At 37.9% G+C, this 20,430-nt stretch overlaps 1 protein-coding gene across 5 annotated transcripts in view; it reads left to right on the top strand.

The window, feature by feature from the left end:
- Window positions 1-20,430, top strand: part of WDR7 (WD repeat domain 7) — a 405,254-nt gene that overhangs the window by 98,849 nt on the left and 285,975 nt on the right. The gene's annotated exons all lie outside the window — the stretch shown is intronic.

The raw sequence follows: 20,430 nt of genomic DNA on the forward strand, positions 1-20,430 counted from the left end.
AGAAAACCATTACTGCCATGAAATTCATTTCTTCATCCTACTGTGTGTAATTTTCTGTTCTGCAGCTTTACATCTTGGGCATTGTTGTGCCAATCAGAATCACCTTATTTATAGGGGAAAATGATGAGGCTGAGGAAGTGGAAAAATGACCAGGATGATTTATCTTTTACCTTACGTTTCTCTCATGTTGTCTAATTAGTCAAAAGCCTGAAAAAAATGAATGGGCTATATTTGCAAAGGTCAGTAGCTTTGTATTCTGTGTAACGAGGCGAGAGAATGGAATTTAGAAGTCAAATATAACCTACTAAGAACATAGTCTGTGTTTTTTGCTTGAAAAAGTCACTCTAAAAACATTTGTACTGATTGAATTGACTTCATGATTCACTGTGAAAAGGGCACTGTAAGGTACAGACAAGGACAAGCCAAATGACGTTGTGTACAGGATACCAGGCCTTGTTTAGTGAACTGTTTTTGTCCTTAGAAGAATTCTTATGATATGTGTGACCTTTGAAGAATCAATTAAACTTGCTTAACATTCTATCCCAAAACTTTAATGAATATTTTAATAGAAAATATGAGTATGTTGATAATATAAGTATATTAATTATTATATATTCATAAGTATGTAAGATTTGTTTGTCCTCAGTTGTTGTTAGGACAAAATTTTAAATTACACCAATTGTTGTCTAGTACCTAATAAATAAAGGAGCCTTAGTTAAGCTGTCCGGTCTTAAGAAAACAAAGAAGTAAGTGCCTGTCACTATAGGAGGGGAAATATATTTTCTCATCAAATAAAGGAAACTTTTGTCCCCTTCCATTTTGGAGAGATATTAGAAGTAATATTATTCCAGTAATAAAATGATCATGATCTTCTAACATGCTTATATTAGCTTTGGTGATTATATGATATAGAGGTATTTAAAACTTGGCCAGGCACAGTGGTTCATGCCTGTAATCCCAGCACATTGGGAGGCCAAGGTGGGCGGATTGTTTGAACTCAGGAGTTGGAGACCAGCCTGGGCAATGGTGAAACCCTGTCTTAGCCAGGTTTAGTGGCACACACCTGTGGTCCCAGCTGCTCTGGGGGCTGGGATGGGAAGATTGCTTGAGCCCAAGAGGTTGAGGCTGCATTGAGCTGAGATCATGCCATAGCACTATAGCCTGGGTGACAGAGCGAGACCCTGTCTCAAACAACAGCAACAAAACAAAACAAAATTAATGTCAGTCTCTCACATGATAACAGATATGATACTCTGAAAGAATAATGTTTGGGTATCATAATAATTGTGCTCATAATTTTGATTGCTTTCTGAATCCTGGCACTTAAAAGCTAAGAATAGCAATCGGAATTTTTTTCTCCTATATGATTTGGCGTATTAAAACATAGACTTTGTGTATTCTCTGAAATGTCCAGATCATTTAGATAGCATAAAATCCTTTTTTTTTTTTTTTTTGCAAAATGTCTTGTTTAACTTTTTGAATAGGAAACATTATGATTGCTATCTTTTAATTAAGATGTATTGAATGTTAACTCTTTTTTGGTAATTCAGTGCAAACATTGGTCATAATAATGCGTCCTAGATTTATCTGTGGGAAAAATATTATCCACATTTACTTCCTTTCCAAGTTTCCCAGACTGCTGGATTTTTTTCTGAATTGCTTCTTTATAAACCTTTTATCTCTTTGCTCTTCTCTTAACTGTTATGACCACTGCTAATCTCTGCTACTCTATTTCTATTTTTCTCTGAAAACTGATCTGATAGTGTTTAGATCTACCATCTTAACATTTGAGTTCCATTTCACTCACCTGTTTTTATGTTTGTTTATTTTTATTTTTCTTGGCCTCTTTCAGATTCAGCAAATGTATTTTGCTGAGACCAGCTCAGTCGGGGAGACCCTAACCCAGCAGCACTAGAGGAATTAAAGAAACACACACAGAAATATAGAGGTGTGAAGTGGGAAATCAGGGGTCTCACAGCCTTCAGAGCTGAGAGTCCTGAACAGAGATTTACCCACATATTTATTAACAGCAAGCCAGTCATTAGCATTGTTTCTATAAATATTACATTAACTAAAAGTATCCCTTATGGGAAATGAAGGGATGGGCTGAAATAAAGGGATGGGTTGGGCTAGTTATCTGCAGCAGGAGCATGTCCTTAAGGCACAGATCCCTTATGCTATTGTTTGTGGTTTTTTTTTTTTTTTTTTTGTTTGTTTGAGACAGAGTCTCGCGCTGTGTCACCCAGGCTGGAGTGCAGTGGCGCAATCTCGGCTCACTGCAAGCTCCGCCTCTCAGGTTCACGCCATTCTCCTGCCTCAGCCTCCGAGTAGCTGGGACTACAGGCACCCGCCACCACGCCCGGCTAGTTTTTTGTATTTTTAGTAGAGACGGGGTTTCACCATGTTAGCCAGGATGGTCTCGATCTCCTGACCTCGTGATCCACCCGCCTCGGCCTCCCAAAGTGCTGGGATTACAGGCTTGAGCCACCGCGCCCGGCCTGTTTGTGGTTTAAGAGTGCCTTAAAGCGGTTTTCCGCCCTAGGTGGGCCAGGTGTTCCTTGCCCTCATTCCGGTAAACCCAAAACCTTCCAGCATGGGTGTTAAGGCCATCATGAACAGTGCTGCAGAGATTTTATGGCCAGATTTTGGGGGGCCTGTTCCCAACAATAATTAAATTTTACTTTCCCCTTCTTTTACTTGTTAGCTATAGATTCTGTTAGTATTCTCTTAGTTTTTGCCCTAGAGATTATAAGTACATCTTTGACTTACTACACTCTAAAACAAATTATTCCTATTAGAATTTCTCTGCTAGTGCTAGAGCCTTAGAACACTACAATTCCATTTGCCCCCTTATTTTTACATTTCAGTTGCCATGCATTGTAACTTTACATATACTTTAAATTCCACTAGACATTATTATTGTTTTCTTCAGTCAATATTATGTAATATTGTCCTTATAGTTAACCTCTGTTCTTTTTGTACTTTACATTTTCTTTTTTTGGAGTAATCCAATTTGATATATTTTTTTTAAATTTATTTTTATTTTTTATTATACTTTAAGTTCTAGGGTACATGTGCACAACGTGCAGGTTTGTTGCATATATACACATGTGCCATGTTGGTGTGCTCCACCCATTAACTCGTCATTTACATTAGGTATATCTCCTAATGCTATTCCTCCCCCCTCTCCCCACTCCATGACAGGCCCTGGTGTGTGATGTTCCCCTTCCTATGTCCAGATGTTCTCATTGTTCAGTTCCCACCTATGAGTGAGAACATGCAGTGTTTGGTTTTCTGTTCTTGCAATAGTTTGCTGAGAATGAAGGTTTCCAGCTGTATCCATGTCCCTACAAAGGACTTGAACTCATTCTTTTTTATGGCTGCATAGTTTTCCTTGGTGTATATGTGCCACATTTTCTTAATCCAGTCTGTCATTGATGGATGTTTGGGTTGGTTCCAAGTCTTTGCTATTGTGAATAGTGCCTCAATAAACATACGTGAGCGTGTGTCTTTATAGCAGCATGATTTATAATCCTTTGGGTATATACCCAGTAATAGGATGGCTGGGTCAAATGGTATTTCTAGTTCTAGATCCTTGAGGAATCGCCACACTGTCTTCCACAATAGTTGAACTAGTTTACAGTCCTACCAACGGTGTAAAAGTGTTTCTATTTCTCCACATCCTCTCCAGCACCTGTTTCCTGTCTTTTCTAACTAGTGTGAGATGATATCTCATTGTGGTTTTGATTTGCATTTCTCTGATGGCCAGTGATGATGAGCATTTTTTCATGTGTCTGTTGGCTGCATAAATGTCTTCTTTTGAGAAGTGTCTTTTCATATCCTTTGCCCACTTTTTGATGGGATTGTTTGTTTTTTTCTTGTAAATTTGTTTGAGTTCTTTGTAGATTCTGGATATTAGCGCTTTGTCAGATGAGTAGAGTGCAAAACTTTTTTCCCATTCTGTAGGTTGCCTGTTCACTCTGGTGGTAGTTTCTTTTACTGTGCAGAAGCTCTTTAGTTTAATTAGAATACATTTGTCAATTTTGGCTTTTGTTTCCACTGCTTTTGGTGTTTAGACATGAAGTCCCTTGCCCATACCTATGTCCTGAATGGTACCTAGGTTTTCTTCTAGGGTTTTATGGTTTTAGATTCCTAACATTTAAGTCTCTAATCCATCTTGAATTAATTTTAGAGTATAAGGGGTAGGGAAGGGATCCAGTTTCAGCTTTCTATACTTAGCTAGCCAGTTTTTCCAGCACCATTTATTAAATAGGAATCCTTTCCCCATTTCTTGTTTGTCAGGTTATCAAAGATCAGATGGTTGTAGATGTGTGAGTATTATTTCTGAGGAATCTATTCTGTTCCATTGGTCTATATCTCTGTTTTGGTACCAGTACCATGCTGTTTTGTGGTTACTGTAAGCCTTGTAGTATAGTTTGAAGTCAGGTAGCGTGGTATCCAGCTTTGCTCTTGCAGCTAGGATTGTCTCTCTTTCTTGGCTTTCTATGGGCTCTTTGGTTCCATATGGACTTTAAAGTAGTTTTGTCAGTTCTGTAGAAAGTCATTGTAGGATTTAATGGGGATGGCATTGAATCTATAAATTACCTTGGGCAGTATGGCCATTTCACAATGATGATTCTTTGGAATCCATGAGCATGGAATGTTCTTTCCATTTGTTTACATGTCCTCTTTGATTTCATTTATGAGCAGTGGACGTAGTTCTCCTTGAAGAGGGTCCTTCACATCCTTATAAGTTGGATTCCTAGGTATTTTATTCTCTTTAAAGCAGTTGTGAATGAAAGTTCACTCATGATTTGGTTCTCTGTCTGTTATTGGTGTACAAGAATGCTTGTGATTTTTGCACATTGATTTTCTATCCTGAGACTTTGCTGAAGTTGTTTATCGGCTTAAGGAGATTTTGAGCTGAGATAATGGGGTTTTCTAAATATACAATCATGTCATCTGCAAACAGGGACAGTGTGACCTCCTCTTTTCCTAATTGAATACCCTTTATTTCTTTCTCCTGCCTGATTGCGCTGGCCAGCACTTCCAACACTATTTCGAATAGGAGTGGTGAGAGAGGGCATCCCTGTCTTGTGCCAGTTTTCAAAGGGAATGCTTCCAGTTTTTGCCCATTCAGTATGATATTGGCTGTGTGTTTCTCATAAATAGCTCTTATTATTTTGAGATATGTTCCATCAATACCTAATTTATTGAGAGTTTTTAGCATGAAGGGCTGTTGAATTTTGTCAAAGGTCTTTTCTGTATCTATTGAGATAATCATGTGGTTTTTGTCTTTAGTTCTGTTTATATATTGGATTACGTTTATTGATTTGCGTATGTTGAACCAGCCTTGCATCCCAGGGATGAAGCCCACTTGGTCATGGTGGATAAGCTTTTTGATGTGCTGCTGGATTCGGTTTGCCAGTATTTTATTGAGGATTTTTGCATCGATGTTTATCAGGGATATTGGCCTGCAATTATCTTTTTTTGTTGTGTCTCTGTCAGGCTTTGGTATTAGGATGATATTGGCCTCATAAAATGAGTTAGGGAGGATTCCCTCTTTTTCTATTGATTGGAATAGTTTCAGAAGGAATGGTACCAGCCCCTCCTTGTACCTCTAGCCGAATTCGGCTGTGAATCCGTCTGGTCCTGGACTTTTTTTGGTTGGTAGGCTATTAATTATTGCCTTAATTTCAGAGCCTGTTATTGGTCTATTCAGGGATTCAACTTCTTCCTGGTTTAGTCTTGGGAGAGTGTATGTGTCCAGGAATTTATCCATTTTTTCTAGGTTTTCTAGTTTATTTGCGTAGAGGTGTTTATAGTATTCTATGATGGTAGTTTGTATTTCTGTGGAGTCGGTGGTGATATCCCCTTGATCTTTTTTTTGCGTCTATTTGATTCTTCTCTCTTTTCGTCTTTATTAGTCTTGCTAGCAGTCTATCAGTTTTGTTGATCTTTTCCAAAAACCAGCTCTTGGATTCATTGATTTTTTTGGAGGATTTTTTGTGTCTCTATCTCCTTCAGTTCTGCTCTGATCTTAGTTATTTCTTGCATTCTGCTAGCTTTTGAATGTATTTGCTCTTGCTTCTCTAGTTCTTTTAATTATGATGTTAGGTTGTCAATTTTAGATCTTTCCTGCTTTCTCTTGTGGGCATTTAGTGCTATAAATTTCCCTCTACATACTGCTTTGAATGCGTCCCAGAGATTCTGGCATGTTGTGTCTTTGTTCTCATTGGTTTCAAAGAACATCTTTATTTCTGCCTTCATTTCGTTATGTACCCAGTAGTCATTCAGGAGCAGGTTGTTCAGTTTCCATGTAGTTGAGTGGTTGTGAGTGATTTTCTTAATCCTGAGTTCTAGTTTGATTGCACTGTGGTCTAAGTGACAGTTTGTTATAATTTCTGTTCTTGTACATTTGCTGAGGAGTGCTTTACTTCCAACTATGTGGTCAATTTTGGAATAAGTGCGATGTGGTGCTGAGAAGAATGTATATTCTGTTGATTTGAGGTGGAGAGTTCTGTAGATGTCTATTAGGTCTGCTTGGTGCAGAGTTGAGTTTAATTCCAGGATATCCTTGTTAACTTTCTGTTTCGTTGATCTGTCTAATGTTGACAGTGGGGTGTTAAAGTCTCCCATATTATTGTGTGGGAGTCTGAGTCTCTTTGTAGGTCTCTAAGGACTTGCTTTATGAATCTGGGTGCTCCTGTATAGGATGCATATATATTTAGGATAGTTAGCTCTTCTTGTTGAATTGATCCCTTTACTCTTATGTAACGGCCTTCTGTGTCTCTTTTGATCTTTGCTGGTTTAAAGTCTGTTTTATCAGAGACTGGGATTGCAATCCCTGCCTTTTTTTGTTTTTCATTTGCTTGGTAGCTCTTCCTCCATCCCTTTATTTTGAGCCTATGTATGTCTCTGCACGTGAGATGGGTCTCCTGAATACAGCACAGTAATGGGTCTTGACTCTTTATCCAATTTGCCAGTCTGTGTCTTTTAACTGGAGCATTTAGCCCATTTACATTTAAGGTTAATATTGTTATGTGTGAATTTGATCCTGTCATTATGATGTTAGCTGGCTATTTTGCTCATTAGTTGATGCAGTTTCTTTCTAGCATCGATGTTCTTTACATTTTGGCATGTTTTTGCAGTGGCTGGTACCAGTTATTCCTTTCCATGTTCAGTGCTTCCTTCAGGAGCTCTTTTAGGGCAGGCCTGGTGGCAACAAAATCTCTCAGCATTTGCTTGTCCATAAAGGATTTTATTTCTCCTTCACTTATGAAGCTTAGTTTGGCTGGATATGAAATTCTTGGTTGAAAATTCTTTTCTTTAAGAACTTTGAATATTGTCCCCCACTCTCTTCTGGCTTGTAGAGTTTCTGCCGAGAGATCTGCTGTTAGTCTGATGGGCTTCCCTTTGTGGGTAACCCGACCTTTCTCCCTGGCTGCCCTTAACATTTTTTCCTTCATTTCAACTTTAGTGAATCTGACAATTATATGTCTTGGAGTTGCTCTTCTCAAGGAGTATCTTTGTGGCATTCTCTGTATTTCCTGAATTTGAATGTTGGCATGCCACAACCCCATCAAAAAGTGGGCAAAGGATATGAAAAGACACTTCTCAAAAGAAGATATTTATACAGCCAACAGGTAGCAGTGCAACCCTGAAGGAAGCACTGAATATGGAAAGGAACAACCAGTACCAGCCACTGCAAAAGCATTCCAAATTGTATAGACCGTCTAAGCTAGGACGAAACTGCATCAACTAACGAGCAAAATAACCAGCTAACATCATAATGACAGGATCAAATTCACACATAACAATATTAACCTTAAATGTAAATGGGCTAAATGCTCCAGTTAAGAGACACAGACTGGCAAATTGGATAAAGAGTCAAGACCCATCAGTGTGCTGTATTCAGGAGACCCATCTCACGTGCAGAGACATACATAGGCTCAAAATAAAGGGATGAAGGAAGAGCTACCAAGCAAATGGAAAACAAAAAAAAAGCAGGGGTTGCAATCCTAGTCTCTGATAAAACAGACTTTAAACCAGCAAAGATCAAAAGAGACACAGAAGGCCATTACATAAGAGTAAAGGGATCAATTCAACAAGAAGAGCTAACTATCCTAAATATATATGCATCCTATACAGGAGCACCCAGATTCATAAAGCAAGTCCTTAGAGACCTACAACGAGACTCAGACTCCCACACAATAAGAATGGGAGACTTTAACACCCCACTGTCAACATTGGACAGATTAACGAGACAGAAAGTTAACAAGGATATCCTGGAATCGAACTCAACTCTGCACCAAGCAGACCTAATAGACATCTACAGAACTCTCCACCCCAAATCAACAGAATATACATTCTTCTCAGCACCACATCGCACTTATTCCAAAATTGACCACATAGTTGGAAGTAAAGCACTCCCCAGCAAGTGTAAAAGAACAGAAATTATAACAAACTGTCTCTCAGACCACAGTGCAATCAAACTAGAACTCAGGATTAAGAAACTCACTCAGAACCACTCAACTACATGGAAACTGAACAACCTGCTCCTGAATGACTACTGGGTACATAATGAAATGAAGGCAGAAGAAATAAAGATGTTCTTTGAAATCAATGAGAACAAAGACATAACATATCAGAATCTTTGGGACACATTTAAAGCAGTGTGTAGAGGTAAATTTATAACACTAAATGCCCACAAGAGAAAGCAGGAAAGATCTAAAATTGACACCCTAACATCACAATTAAAAGAACTAGAGAAGCAAGAGCAAATACATTGAAAAGCTAGCAGAAGGCAAGAAATAACTAAGGTCAGAGCAGAACTGAAGGTGATAGAGACACAAAAAACCCTCCTTTGCCTGTTTAAAAAAAATGTTTTTCGTAGGTCTAATATTCTTCTCTGTATTTTGTAATCTTTTTCTCCCTCTGTGTTTCAATGTTTATATTTTCTGTATTCCACAGGACTAATGTTTTCTGCTCTGTTTTTCCACAAACTCCTTTACTTAGTTACTACTTTTTGTTATTATTAATCTTTATTTCTAGATACCTGTCTGATCCTTTTTTAGAAGTAGATTTCATTTATCTACTGAAATTCTTTATCTTTTTATCTTCTTTTTCCAACATTTTCTGTATTTCCTTGAACATATTAATCCTAATTATCTTAAAATCTTTTTCTGCCAACTCTAATATCTGTATTACTGGTGACTCTCTTTTAATTGCCTATAATTTCAGTTTTATGCTGTAATCTGTTGGCATGTTTAGTAATTTCTTGTTAAATACCAGATATTGTAGATAAAAAATGTAGCTTGTTCAAATGATGTCCTCTTCTAGAGGGGGCTCACCCTTTCTCTGCTGGTCAGATAGAATAAAGGCTGACCAACTTAATATAATCAGGGACTAACCTGAGTCAAAGCTAGGTTGCAGTATTTTAAATCTCTGCCTACCTGTGATTTTGCTTCTACTTCTCTAGTCCTTCCAGGGCTTCCAACAGAGATCCTGGAGTATTTAAGGAGGTTCTTTTGCTTGTCGAGTCCTGAATCCTAATTCTTATCTTCTTAGCATGACAACCCTGCCAAAAACTCTCTTTGGCTTTCTAGAGACATTCCTAATCTCCCTACACAACTTCAGTATTGGGCATTTGACATGAATGGCCCTGTGTCAGCTTCTGTTTTCTTTCCCTCCCTTCTCACTAGGATCTTGGTCCCTTGAATATTCAATTTTCTCTTTAGCCCTACAAGACTTTCAAAAGCTCTGTTGCTTTCTGTATTCCCAGTGATGGTCCTACTGCTTGCTTGATCTCTGCTTTATCCAAGGTACTTTAAAACCAACATGTTTAAGATTGAACTCAAAATCATGTCCCATAGAACATTCCATTTCTCATTATTTGGTACTACCTAGTGTGTGCAAGCTGTGGCCTACAGGTCAATAGGGCCCTTAAGCTATGAATGGTTTTTATATTTTAAAAGTATTCTTAAGAATATGTGACATAAAGCTTTGTGGCCCTCAAAGTTTAAAGTATTTGCTATGTGACTCTTTACAGAAAAGGTTTGCCAATACTTTTTCTGTCCTAATAACTGTCATCACTGTTTGTCCCATTATCTATATTAAAAATCCTAAATGTTATCCAACTATCTTCTCTTGAAAACCAATCCAAAATGAACTTTTGTCATTTTTATCTCCTTCTGAAAGCAGTCTTCTCTCTGCCTCTGCCACTCTTCTAGTTTATGATCTTTCCTCCAGGTAATACCTTATGATTGATATTTTTGTATTTAATCAGCACTTCCTGCTCCCACAAATCTGACATCTGCTCCAAGTTCTCCATTAAAATAAAAGTCCACTGTTATAGGACTCTCACACACGTAGAAAATAACCCTATATGTAGGTTGTGAGTGCATGTGCTCCTTTATGGGTAAATGTATGTGTGCATCATGTGTGTATATCTCAGAGAGTTTGGGATGGAAACATTGAAAATTTCCAACTCAGGGTGTCTTTCCACCAAGTCTTCTCCAGTTTGAAGGAAATGAGTTTTAGGTTACTATGAATGCAATCTCAACCATTACATTAAGGAATAAAACTAAATTCTCAAAATTAACTAAATATTTAATTCATATTTGCTAAGTTTCTGGTGATTACAGGATTTTTGGCTCTTTTCCCTTTTTAAGGATCCTTGAATTAGACATGACTGGATTTATTGTGATGATTGCATAATACCATCAAATCATGACATATACAATGGAACAACCCTTCCCGAAGCCTAATAAACCCTGTGGTTCTAGTGCCTTATTGACCCTGTGCCTTACATATAATAGGTGTTCAATGGATTTATGAATGGGATTCATAGTTCATACTAAATATAATTTATCATGTTCTGAGCCAACGGAAAGCAGTCTTGTTCTATGATGGTTTTAAATTCAGAACAATTTTTTTTCCTTTGCAAAATACATTAACAAAAATATACTATATTAAGAAGAAATATAGATTATTGTGGAATGTAAGTTAGATACAGCTAAGGAGAAATTTCTTTTACTATCTCACATCATAAATCAAATAGTAGAATGCTGAGAGAATAGGGAGTGCTAGGTGGATTAAACCCTATGACCTTTTCAGCAGCCAGATCTTTCTAGTCCTTGTGTATGATACTTTATGCTTAACTCTTATTTGGGAACTCAAAGGTATTGTGAAGTAATTTATAAAAATATACATATTTATGTCAAAATACTAATACTTTAGTATTTTGGGAATTGAAATAATTTATTCTCTTCTAATATGTTTGAAAATCTGCTCTTTATGAGAACATATAGAAGTTTTTCAAACATCTTGACTTTTAAAGCCTCTGTTAGAAAATAATTGAATCAGTCAAGTTCAGTTAAACATTTATTGACTACTAGGTACTGTGTTAGGTCCTGGGGAACCAAATGAATAAGACATATTTACCTTCAGAAAATACACACAGATAAATACAATTCAATAAAGTAGCGGGGATGGCTGAGACATGCAGAAAGTATTGCGGAAGGCTGTCTTAGCTTGAGGTGATCAGGACTGGCTTCTTGGAGGAGGAGACATTCAAGGATGAGTAGATATAGTCAGATGATGGAAGCAGATGGGTTGCGGTGTGTTCCGGGAGGACTAGGTGGCCCAAGCAAAGCGGGAAGTAGGAAATACCACATGCGGGGAGACAGTTGTGGTGGGAAATGAGGCGAGTCCATTGAAGCACCATGTGAAGGTGCTTAAGCTTTATCTTTTACCTGAGTGGCTTTCAAAGTTGAAAAAAAAAATAGCTTTGTAATCCTACTCTCAAAAGGAATTATATATGAAAGCCAGTATGTAAAACAGACAAGAGGTAATAGGGAGGAGAGTTTAAATTCAAGAACTATTTGTGATTTAGATTCGGTGAGACTTTGTGAGTGTTTAGGTATGGGTGGAAGGAAGGTTGGCCCACAGGTTTTCTGATTGGGTGATAGAATAGAAAGTAGCTCTATCACGTGTGATATCGAATGTAAGAGCAGGTTTTGTCTGGGATGATGAGGAGTTGCTTTGTTTATGGTGAGTATGAGGTTCCTATGGGACATCTATGTTGTGATGTCTGCCAGACCTTTAAAAGAGTGAAACTTGAGGCAGGACTGTGGTGATGGGACATACGAAAGATGGTTCTTAGTACTGTGGAAGTGGAGGAGATCATTCAGAGATAGACTCTGGGCTTACTAACCTTAAGGGAGGAGGAAAAGGAAACGATTTAGAGGAGGAGTGATGTGAGGCATGTGAGGAGAGCCAAGAGAATGGGCTAACCTGTAAACAGAGGGAATCGAGAGTGTCAGGCAGAGTAGAGAGTAATCACTTGTGTCAAATGTGGTAGATGTTGGGTATCAGAAGGATCAAAATGTGTTTGTCAGTGAAGTCATTAGTATTCTTTTTAAGAACTGTTCTTCCCAGGACGTTGAGAGCAGAAGGTTGATTGTGGAGGGTTAAGGAGTGAAAGGAAAGTGTGGAAATAGAAATAGTAACAAATGTAGAATACTTTTGAAAGGTGTGTATAAGAAGAGAAGGAAAGAGAGTAGCTAGAGGGAGATGTAGTTTTGAAGACAGCTGAGAGTATTTGTGGGCTGAGGATGATGATCCAGTAGTGAAAGGAGCATTCTAGATTAGGATAGGGAGGAATTGATAATTGATGAAGATAGGTTCCCCAGGGCATGAGAGAGTGGGCCATTTCGAAGGTAAAGGGAGGGAAGGCAGTTGGCCTTGATGTGGAGGAGGAAAACCTTATTTCTGAAACTGAAGGGAAAGAGCACAGGCTGGGTGTCCAGAAGGGTGTATGTTTCTGTGGATAGTGGATGGGGATTGAGGAGAGAACATTCCTAAAGCCTTCCCACTTCTCCCCAGAAGTTGGAGGTAAGATTGTCCGTAGGGAGGAAGGGAGTGATCCTGAGTTGGGGACCTGATGAGAGTGGTAGAGATTAGGGAAGGAGGGGTCTGAGAGCCAGTGTAAGGATTCACTGAATTTGTAGTTGAAATGCAGACGTAAAAGGGAATGGAGGGTGGTTGTGAAACACTGATTGCTAGGACCGACTGTGGTTGCACAGACAAGGAAGGGGAAGAGGGGCTGATGGTCTTTGATGAAATTGTGGAATCCAGGGCCTGAATGCCCCATGATAGTGGTTCCCAAACCATGCTGCATCTGAAATCACCTGAGGATCTTTAGGGACTACTGGCACCTGGCTCCTACACGAGGATTTTCTGATTTAATTGGTATGGGGTGCAACCTTTGTGTGGGAGGTTTCAAAGGTTCCCAGATGATTCCCACCCACAGGTTGCAGCAGTTTGTGCTCCAAGAGGCTGAAGAGCAGGTGTGGGGAAGATCTGGAACTCTAGAAGGTGTGGCCAGAGTGGGGATATTAGCATTTAAGGTTTCTCAGGTAAGGACAGGACCCAGTGTGCATGGCCATGGGAGTGGCTGGCTGAGGTTGAGTGGAGGGGAAGTTGTGAAAGTCACTATGGCTTTTAGTATTTGGTGGTGCACTTTCCTGGTCTTTTCTCCTCCCACTGGATAAAGAGCCTCGTGATAAGAATGCAGTGCCATCTAACAGGCTTATTTGGGAGTAAGGATTAAGATAGCATTTAACAATAGGATTCAGACATGCCTCATGAATGTGTTTTGGAAAAATTATAGTTTAAAATATTGTTGATGCAAGTAAAAAAATCCCCAAACTAAATGACGAATCTAATAGGAACTTGCAATTTGAAAGCAAGATAACAGCATTTGAAAGCCAGCACTTACAATGTGCAGATTATTAAGGCATCCTTTATGTGAGACTGTCCAGTGTTCATATGCAGTAAAATTTTTGTACCATTACTCTAGAGTTCATAATAGTATGACATCTAATTAGAATGCTGAAAGTCTCCAGAACAGCAGGCCGCAACCTTTTTGGCACCAGGGACTGGTTTCATGCAAGACAGTCTTTTCATGGCCTGGGGTAGATGGTTTTGGGATGAAACTGGCGTAGTTAGAGTCTCATAAGGAGTGCACACGTAAATCCCTTGCATACACAGTTCACAATAGGGTTTTCACTCCTATGAGAAGCTAATGCTGCTGCTGATGTGACAGGAGGTGGAGCTCAGGTGGTAGTGCTCACTTGCCCGCCGCTTACCTTCTGCTGTAGGACCCCATTCCTAAAAAGCCGTGGACCTGTGGACCAGTGCCAGTTCATGACCTGAAGGTTGGGGACTCCTGTTCTAGAAAACTGGTCACATGCTAATTTAAGGTTATAAATAGCAAAATATAAAAATAGCACTTGTAGCATAATTAGCGAAAGTAACCTTAGTAATTCACTTTACTAAATTACCCTATGCTTAACGTTGTGTCATTTGCCCTCCTACTTTGAATCCTTTTACATCTCATAAGGAAGCCCCTTGACCTCCAACAACTGCAGACCATAAGTTGAAATCACTGACCTATACGAATGCTGAACTTTCCTGGGACAGTGAATGGCCAGCAAGGGTGTGAGCCAGGGACAATGACTTCAAAGTTTAAACATTTTTTCCAGTGTGAATCTCATAAGATGATTTATATGACATGATATTGCAGGCCCTAAAATTAACCTTGAATAGAAATATCTCAGGGAGACAGTTTACTGCATTGTCCAAGTTTAGGAAGTATAATTGGTACATAGTGGTTGTGGCTGGAATTCTATACGGTGCTGTCAACTGACTACAACAGGTAAAATATATCCAAAGATCTTTCTGTTAATGTCTTCCACTGATCTCTCTCTTATTTTGTATAAAAATACTGATTTTTCCTAATTACATTCACATCTCAATCACAATCACACCAAGCAGCAATCAGCTCTGGTAAAAGTGATATTTTCTCAGGCAAACAGATGGGTAGAACGAACGAGGTAGGAAAAAGAATGGGAACGGTAAAAGGGGAGGGGATTTATCAGCATAAGCCAGGATTTTAGGTTTTTACAGTGTAATGTTACTTGGTTTTTAGTCTCCTTCACTTCTATTTCAGTAAGTGTAGTACTTGCTGTATGCTTGTCCCACCCTTCACCTGGCTAACTCCTACTCATCTCATGAGCATGAGTTCTGTGACCTCTGTCCCTACAAAGGCTTCCTGAATTTTTCAAGTATAATACTATAGCCAAATCAGACAGGGACAGTTGGGTCTCTTCCTCTCTGATCCTCTGGCACTTGGATTATATTGTTATCCTAGTACTTATTCTATAGTACCAATATATGTAAGCAGGTAGATATATTTATTTCCATCTCTACTTCTCTATATCAGAGTTTCTCAACCTCAACACTATTGACATTTTTGGCTGAATAATTTTTTCTTGTGGAATCCTGTGCACTGCAGTATTTTTAGCACCATCCCTAGCCTCTACCCACTAGATGCTATTAGCACCCCTTCCAAGTTGTCACTAGCAAAGTGTCTCCAGACGTTACCAAGTGTCCCTTGGGAGTGAGGGGAGAATTACCGCCTGCTCAAAACCACTGCTCTGTATCAGACAAAGAGCTTCTCAGGGACCACACCGTATTACTTCTCACATTTCCAGTGCTCAGCACGAAGTGTTCATTGAATCACTAAATAACCCAGGATTTGAGGATTCACTAATGTGGAGTGGATTCACTCTTTCCCTCACCACCTCCTTTCTTTCTAATGTTGAGAGTCTCTTGATAGCTAGAATTATTCAAAACATGTAGGAAGTGGTAGGCAGATAGAGGAAGAACCTGACTTCCTCTTGTATTGTCACCATTGACTTGCTGTGTGACCTTAAGTGACTGACTTATCTCCTATCTTCAACTTGGTTTTAGTTTTAAAATTGGTATAATAGGGTTGTAATGAAGTTAAATGGGATAACATGTTTGAAAACATCACAATAGTTGTTCAACATACATAGCTTAATACTCTTGATTGATTGATTCATGCATTCATTCAGCATATATTGAGTGCATACTATAAGCTAGGCCCCAAGCTAGAACCAGCTGGAGAGGACATAAGTTACACCCACACCCAGTGGGCCCTGGGCCCTGGCATTGAGGAGTTCCTGCTGTGATGCGGGAGAAAAGTGTGCAGTTCATTGTGTTGAGCCTTTTACTCCTTAAGGTATGAACCAAGTGGGAGAGAACCCCAAGGAGACAAACTGACCTGAAAGGTTGTTGGGAAGGCTTTTCAGAAGAGAGAGGCTTGACATTAGGTGGAAGAACATCCCAGGCAAAGGGAGCAGCCTGTGCAGATGCACGTGGGCATGGCCACCATGCGGAGAGAATAGTGAGATGTGGGCCAAGTTGGACAGTGATGAGAGAAGAGAGTTCAAAATAGCTTAGAATCTACATGAGCATGAACATTTCAAATTAGGGCTTGTTCATCACAGTGCCCCAGGGTCGATTAGGGCAGTTTTTTTTTTCTTCTTTTCATTTTCTCATTATTAGTCTTATCCTTGTTCTTACCAAGTGGAGCCTCCCAGAATCTCACCCTTGTTTCCATTCATTTACAAGTGTATTAAGGGTTTCAGCATATCTAGAAGGGTGTGTTATACTAGCTCTTTGGATTTTTGCATTTTGTTTCTTTCACTTCGTATAAACTATGTTCACATGTATCTTTGACACATTCATTTGAGATAAAATGAGCAGGGTTTTGTTATCTCTCCCTTACCAGTGAAAGGAATACTGCTTGCATTATCTGTTCGCTGTTTACAACAACTCATTGAGGCAGGCAGTCTTTTCTTTATTTGGAAGATAGAAGAATTGATGCTAGGGAAGTTAACTGAGTGGTGTAAAGGTCTGTACAGCGGAGGAACACTCCTGGTCTTGTTACTTTGGTAACTCGGCCCTTTGGGAAGAGTTGAAAAATCAATCTCTTGTGCTACTGTTGTGGAAGCTCTTAATATATTGATCTTCCAACCCCTTAATATATTAACACTATTTGCATATTATTATTCAGGCATTATCCAGTGAGACATGGTCTACAGAAATATCTTTGAAAGATATTTTCTTTATCAAAGGCATGACCTAAACGTTTATACTTAATGGTTACAACTTACTTAGTTGAGTGATTTATATTTTATTTATATCATATTAAATTATAGTGTAATATCAAACCTTAAAACCACAGTCAGTTAAATATCTCTAGTTTATGCTTATTAACATACTTGTTAATGAAAACACATGAAAAGTCAAATAACATGAACTCCATAACTATATTGTCATTCACACCTACTCATGAAGACTTATCCTGTCTAAAATAAAATATTTAAGATGAATAGTGGTATATATTGTCTATTTCCAACATAAATGGATTCTCTGATAAAAGAAAACTCACTTGTATTATCCTAACTCTTAATGTTAAGTAACAGCAAAACAACAGCAGAGGGCACCAAATATCCATTTCAGTCTTCCACAGTTTCTTGACATTTTCTAATTTTTGTGCCTCCCTTTTCACTCTCTGCCTTTCTCCTCCTTCCTTCCTTTCTTCCTTTTTTCTAGTACTTAAAATATTTAATATTGAAACCATATTGTGCATATTTTTTAGTGGATGATGAGGTTTTTCCCTTAGCTATTTAAAAATTATGTCAAGACATCAATTTGTTTTTATTCAGTGACCTTTTTACATTTAACATGCAGCAGAATTTCAGAAATTCTTTTAAAAACTTTTATTCAATAAACATTCTATACTAAATCAATAGTAAAATTATTAAATATTTATTTTTCCTGCCAAAATATTATTAGGCAATAAACCATTTTTCATGGAAATTTAAAATTATTTAGAACATGCAATGTAATATGGCTACATGATTTTGTAAAACAGCATACTAAGATTTGTCAAGTGTTTTTTGTTTTCCATTTCAAGATTCAAAGTATTAATATCTATAGAAGTGTGTGTGTGTGTTTGTGTTAGATGTGTGGTATTTCCTAGCCTTGTTCTTAGTATCCTTAATCTTTGCTTTCAAAGGAGATTCTGATTTTTTTTTTTAATTATTAACTCTTCTGCTTTATACTTTAGCATGAAAATCAGCCTGTGTCTGTAGTGCTTGCTGGTATAAATAAACCCTCTTTAATTGGCTATAGGAACCATTTGATATCACTATAGATTGGACTCAGTGCTCATTCAAGATAAATAGTAAATTATTTTACAAGGTATTTTAAAATCCTCTTGAAAACTGCAATATTAAAAAATGATTGTGAAATAAGTAAGCTTTAAGTCAGGATCATTGAAGTGAATGGTGAAAGAGTGCAATTATTGCCATTGTTTTACGTTTCTCTTTGTCATAGGATGAACCGAAATACACTGAAAATATCATTATAATATTGGTTTTAGAAAACACAGCTTTCAGGTATTTCACCAGACATGATTTAACCCTAGAATATATTAAAATATTTAATGATAAACATTATAAATATATAATAATGATAAACAAGGATTCATCAACATTTTTTCCTCTGCAGATTCTAAGTTATTGCTTTTTTGTTGCTGGAGGCTACTGCATATGGGTGGGTGTGTGTGTGTGTGTGTGTGTGTGTGGATGTGTGTGTGTGTCTGTGTGATTATGTGCTGAAAAATATCCATGCTTGAATACAGATTAATCTCATGAATCATAGTTCTGTTGTTTTCCTTGGGTTTTCACCTGAGAGACAATTTTACCTGTTACTCTTAACCTATAATTGCCACAGGTTCACTTTCAGCAATGAGGAAGCAATCCAATAATTTTTTTCTGTGGTTTTATTTCTGTAATATTTTAAGTCAGATTCCTTATTTAAAATCTGAAATGGTTAGATCTGTGTTTAAAGTTACAATCGACTTGGTTCTTACATTGAAAATGTCAAATATGTCTGTCTTACTACCCTTCTAAGTAAGTGTGTGTAGATGGATGTATTTTGCATTTATCGTTGAGTTTTACTAGCAAATTTGAGATCTTTTCATTTGTACGTACCTTATAATTTAGCTTTCCTTGTTGGCTTTCTTCTTAAGAACAGAGGCTTTATTTTCTCCCAAGCATCTTGCGCATAAAAGGCACTCCACAAATATTTGTTAAACGGAATTTAATCTTCTTCCATGATAGTGTAAAGGTGAGTTTGTGAGCACACATTTCAAACGTTCTTAATAAAGGTAGCAGCGGAAGCATACTAAGCTTCCTGCTAGAGAATTTTCTGGATCCAATAGCCTGTGTTTGAAATTGTTGAGAGTATAATAAGCTCATTTAAATGAATTAGTGTGCTCTAGACATGAATATCTTATGATTAAGCCAAGAGACTTATGAGTTTGTTAGATGTTTTAATTTCCCATAGATAAACTTAGTGTACTATATTACGATATCAGACATGTTGGTGATTAATTCTGCCATCTCCATGCATTTAGCCAAAATATCCTCACAACTTTGCTGCATACCTATATTTTGTTGTAACAAAACTTTGTTGGGTTAGTTAAATCTATTGTCAGGTATTGCAAATTATGCAGGACTTAGTGATATCAGAAATTTTATAGTTTACCTATAGGACTTCAAGGTTAGTCATTTTCTCTTCTTTTCTTTTGTCTCCTCCTGTTATCTTCTCAGCTGTTTTTGTCCCTGTTTTTTTCTTTCTTTCTTTCTTTCTTTCTTTCTTTCTTTCTTTCTTTCTTTCTTTCTTTCTTTCTTTCTCTCTCTCTCTCTCCTCTCTCTCTCTCTCTTTTGCTTTCTTTCTTTCTTCTTTCTTTTTCTGTGGATTGATGTTAGGTATAATTTTTGCTACAATGACACAATCAGTGCACTAAGAAGTTTTGATAAGAGGAATCACACACAGTTGTATCCAGATATCATTGTCCCAGACACTAGATGATGTTTCAGGTGTCCATGCACGTGGGCTGTCTGCTGGCACACCTCCCAGGAAGGGACAGAAACATTCGCAGATCTGCAGATGCGGAAAGCAGGCATGTGGGGTTGACATCAGGTGCGAGAGCTTAAAGGGCTGTCTTGAGGCTACCACTGTAGTGTCCTTTTTTCTTCAAGTCACTCGTGCTGCTTCAATAATTTCTTTACCAAGCATGTTTGATTTTATATTCTTTGGTAGCAATGGTCTTTATCTTTATCCTGAAAGAATTTTGCAGGTCTTTCCCAGAGAGGCAGCATCTGCCAAAGCACTGTGGTGGTCTCTTTTACCTAATGTTGTTACTACCTATTCCTTCATACCCAGCGTCGGGTCTGTCTACCTAATATTGTTATATGATGATATTTTATCTTTTGCGTGACATAACCAGCCCTAGTACCTAGTCTGGTGCCTAGGCCATAACAACAGCTTTGTATGTGATAGCTATCATTATTAATAATAATTTTCCACATCAATATTATTTTAGATAAAATATTTATGTAATTTTATGTAGTATTCACTCAAACTACTGTTGGTAGGTAAAAAGCAGTAAGCATAGTGTCTGACATTATCCATTCAGTGTCT

This window comes from Papio anubis, chromosome 19 (assembly GCF_008728515.1).
Source record: "Papio anubis isolate 15944 chromosome 19, Panubis1.0, whole genome shotgun sequence".
NCBI classification, from domain to species: Eukaryota; Metazoa; Chordata; class Mammalia; order Primates; family Cercopithecidae; genus Papio; species Papio anubis.